This window comes from Helianthus annuus, chromosome 10 (assembly GCF_002127325.2).
Source record: "Helianthus annuus cultivar XRQ/B chromosome 10, HanXRQr2.0-SUNRISE, whole genome shotgun sequence".
NCBI classification, from domain to species: Eukaryota; Viridiplantae; Streptophyta; class Magnoliopsida; order Asterales; family Asteraceae; genus Helianthus; species Helianthus annuus.
In genome coordinates, this window is record NC_035442.2 from 44,632,676 (window position 1) to 44,637,631 (window position 4,956).

General features: G+C 28.7%; 1 long non-coding RNA gene across 4 annotated transcripts; it reads right to left on the reverse strand.

Moving 5' to 3' along the window:
- Positions 1-1,168: 1,168 nt before the first annotated feature.
- LOC118483320 lies at positions 1,169-4,439 on the reverse strand. Of its 4 annotated transcripts, none has more exons than XR_004870342.1 (7): positions 4,306-4,439; positions 4,050-4,090; positions 3,687-3,797; positions 3,203-3,322; positions 2,702-2,775; positions 2,390-2,484; positions 1,169-1,444 (listed from the first exon to the last, which is right to left on the reverse strand). It is a non-coding gene; the product is annotated as an uncharacterized LOC118483320 (long non-coding RNA). The 4 variants fall into 4 exon arrangements; XR_004870343.1 differs by having other exon boundaries at positions 4,013-4,090; XR_004870341.1 differs by having other exon boundaries at positions 3,687-4,090.
- Positions 4,440-4,956: the final 517 nt, after the last annotated feature.

Sequence of the window (4,956 nt, forward strand, 5' to 3'; positions counted from 1 at the left end):
AAACAACTTTACGCTTGCAAACTAAAAAACAAGATACTATAATAAATCGAATAATAGACATATTATTATTATTTTACATAACATTCAAACTTGCCGAGTTACATCAAAACAAAAGGTAGACGGCAACAAGCTGCGCTGCCAAGATAGATTTTAAACAACTTTAACTCCCTTAGACGGGACGTATATGTATATTAGGTTATCACCCGTGAATACTCAGGGATTTAGATATTTAAATTTTATTAAACACAACTGTATATATATTTTAAAAAAGTGAATACTCACGTGTTTGGATATTTAAGTTTTATTAAATACAATTGTGTATATATATAAAATGAATAATGTATTAATGGGTGACAAATAAGGTATACTAATTAAAGGTTATCATCCGTAATATTTTACGGGTTGGACCATTTAAGTGATGTGAACAACGAATGTAAAAATTTATTTAAAATGTACGATGTGCGGGAAAATAAGTGTATTTTTAGATCAACAAACTCGTCAAATATAGTAAATTGTCCTCTTGTATATTTAATGTTTTATAGATAAACAATATAATAATCAAATCAAACATTTTAAAATTGTTGTATAAGGTATAGAAAGATTTTTTTTATGTGGGGGTAGAATTTCCAATTGGAACATATCTTATTTAGCGTAAGAGTCATAGCAATGTTCGTTAAAAATAATTTAACAAAATAGACAATTCACATCATAGTTTATTGTTTTTTCAAAACATATCTTCACGATTGTACAATTACAAAATTTCAGTCATAAAAAAATGCTTCTAGCCCATTCGCTCGTCATATGTAATGACTTGAATAACAAAGCAATAAGACGATTTGAGATATTTCGCAATCAAATGTGTGGATACAACAATAATTTACATATTTTTTTCACATGTCCCGTAAACAACATTAGAAAAAAAAATTAAATAACCAAACGCAAATCAAGTACACCAGTTAAACAATTTTTTGAGAAAAAATTAAAAATAATAAAACTCAAATCAAGTGCATCAATTAAACAATATTGTGTGAAGGATGATATCAGTTCATGATGATTTTAAAAACAATATTATTATTATTATTATTATTATTATTATTATTATTATTATTATTATTATTATTATTATTATTATTATTATTATTATTATTATACTCTAAATCTAGAAATAGAAAACGATTTAAGCGCATTATATATATATATCCTATGGACAACTTCCAACCCGCTTGAGTGACTCTCCTTTGTGCTAACCAATTTTTAGCTTAACCCATTTGATCTATCTGAGATAAAACACAACCCAAAACGACCAGTAAAAAGTAAAGATTTCAGAAATAAAGTCCATGCATGTGATGCAGCACTCCATAAGCCTTGTTTCTCCCTTAAATACCAAAACAATGTGCACTCTAATAAAGACCGTTATTGTTGCAAAATACAGTCATGTTTTACTCTGCAAATAGAAAAAGAAAGATTATTGATTTAAGTAAGAGAAATTATGAAGCAAAATAATGATGCTACAATTAAAAAATATTGCTAATGATGCAGTTCATGTAAATTGCTATCTTGAGCATGATAAGGTTAGTAAAACATAATCAACACCAATTACGTTTTATTAGTTATATTTTACACCGAAAGTTCGACATAGGTACAAATTCAATTCTTTTTATTAATTACCCTATATCTCACTTGTCAAAGTGGAATATGATCACATTATCTGTAGTTCTACTAAGTATCCGGTCCATAATTTCTCCATTTTATAATTACACTAATCTTTGGTAAAATTTCTAATAAATGGTTAGCTGATTATATATTATTGAGTCAAATGCTTAAATTATGCACAAGAAGAGCAAAGTTGGAACGTATACCCTGCCATGGAAAGAATCAGTTGATCCAAATGGTCAAATCAGCTAAGAGTAGTCCATAAAAAAAAATTTGGAAGTTGATACAAAAATTGTTTTACTATATCATGGATGTGTTAACCTGATTGTCGATTGACTGAATCATAATTTTGGAAGTTGATACCAAAATCGTTTGAATGAACATGGATTATAAAAATAATTTTGTCAAATTCACTCTCCTATTGAATCGCAAAATTTTCATCACATCACACATATTATAGGTCAACAAACCATAATGTATCAAAACAGACTGATCAATTTCTGCCCTATATCATATAAGTTTCTTTAATCAATGATAAATTAACGATTGATGCTAAAATATATCAAATGAGATTGGGTTGAATAAGAGAGGTGTAGTATCAGCAGGTTATTTTTTTAGTTTGGGTCAAAATGGGTCGATTTTGTATTGGGATGACCCATAAATACTTTTATATGGATATTAGTACCTTGATATGATTAAATGACTTTTATATGATTAGAGTCAATAAATCACATACCATGAGCATAGAGTCAGCGAAACCTTCTTAACATTAAAGCCACATAGCATCCAAACGCTTCTTTATATGTGGGAGCTTCAATGACCACCACATACCTGATACATAAATTTATTATTAGGCCAAATGTAAAAAAGTAAAAAAAATACCATTGTGGAATGTTTATGGCAGAATCATATTTGAGAAACACAAATATGACACACATTAAATTGAGTAAATAAAATGTGCGTTAAAAGATCTAAATTCTGTAAGTTCTTAAAGCTATCAAACGATTAATATGGGCATAAACATATGACAAAGTGGTCATGGACATACCTAAAGAAACCCATTCTATCGTCAAAGATCGTATTCATCTTTCCCAAATTCACATCACTTTGAATTCATAAACACTAACATCAAACACATGTAAAATGCATTAATGAAAAACATTTTTTACACATAAAATAAAATAAAAGATTTTTCACATACTTGATGTTTTTGTAAGTTGGTACAGATAATTGTGTTAAGTTTTTTGAACAATTTTCAGCATATATATACCAGTTTTGGATATGCTTCCACTTTGAGTGAAAAGACACTCATTAGAAGACAATAAAGCCATCATGCCAGACTAAAGAGATGATTTTAGAAAGCATTTAAATTTACAATTACTAATCATATGGCTTCAAAAACAATTCAGAAATCAGTGATTACACGAAGCTTCCACTTTGTTTAACAAACTAATACTCATCATCATCATCGTCAATAGCAAAAAATGTCATTTTGAAAGATATGAAATAGTTGTTCATTAAAACGAAAGCATTAAAGGAAGGAGAATACCTCAACGCCTATATTAGTTGAAACATAACGATTATCATAGGGAATACAATTTCTTGCAACCAATACAACCAGCCTTCAACCTCTTCTGAGGGTATTTGGGAGCTTCAAACGAATTAGGAGCTTCAAGAACACCGTCATAGTTCACATATAGATCAATAAGCATATGGTGAAGTTATAAAATGTGAGATAAAGAGAAAACATTTCGAAAGAAGGCCAAATTGTATATTTACGCATAAACCTCCAAACGATTTCATTAAATAAATAAATTATCATTTAAACAGTATACATTTTGTAACTATATTTGACAAACTAATTGTCTACAAAACATCATGACAAATGCAGATACATCTACCAGCATTTCAAACGCAGATGAATCTACTAACACCATTAACATATTTTGAAACTAAAATATTGAAACCTTGTTACAGATCATAAGAATTTAATTTGAAAAACAAAGAAGTCCAAATGGGAGGCAAGAACTCACCTGCATTTTATTTCCAGATGATGTCCATGGCAAAAACTCACAGGCTGGTAATTTGCATCTTGAAATTTTAGTTGAAGCATTTTATCAAACAGTTGGTGTGCGTCTTTAAACCTTCAAGTTTTAAAAAAACACAACAAAAAGCAATAGCCCTAAATCATAAACTACATGAGAAACTCACAAAGATCCAATATCAATACTTATAAAATAACAAATCTACGTGTTTCGATAACCATCGTAATAAAGTAAAATAAATAATTGCCCTAATAGACTCATATGACTGAATTAGTATTTTAATCATAGAGACATGAAGGTTGGATAACGCATACGCGATTCTAGTTCGAGGAGCTCGTTGTTTCAACTTACCAGCCTCCAAATTGAAATCGTCTTCTTCTAACATCACTCAACTGCAATTTAGTTTAAAAAAACAAAAACCAAAAATTAAATTTCACATACATCAACAAAATAAAACAAGATCCAAACAAACATGTTGAAATCGACTGAACATAAAGCGTCGATCTTCAATCTTCAACAAAGAACAAACGATTTTTGGGTTTGAAGAAAATTAAGGTTAGGCTAACATTGAATTGCAAATGATACGATAAAACATGCCTAACCTCACCTTTGAACACATAAAGAAGTGGAGCAGAGAGTATCGATGTGTAAGGAACGGTTGTGAATGAAATGTAGGGTTTGCAATTTTGAAACATTAGAAGTCACAGAAAGAAATTGCTGAAGAAAAATAAATTACAGTTGTCAATTCTTGAGTAAAAGATAAAGAATGAATACATAAATATTTTCCAAAAATAAATTTTTGAAAAATAAACCTTTTTGAGAGTTGCTCATATGCATTTCCTCCCAAATCACCTTGAGGTTCCACCACAACATGTCAAGTGTCGTAAATCCATCCATTTATTATATTATCTATATATCTATATAATAACTATATAAAGCATTTTCTATGTACAAAATGATAAATTTCGATCAGTTTTTAAGATGGCATATAAATGGTCAAGTTAAATTGCGTAACTTTTTGTCATTTTCTTCCATTCATACCCTTCTTCGCTTGATCATATAGTATTAATGTGGTTAAACATCTATCATATATTAATGTATAAATTGTTACTGATTTAAATTATGTCTTATTTAGTAATTATTATTTAATAACTTTGTATTCTTATTTAATTTAATGAATAATTAAATAAATATAATCTACATCCATTCTTACCTGTATATGTAAGTTGTGAATTAATATGTGGAAGGCTTTATTTTG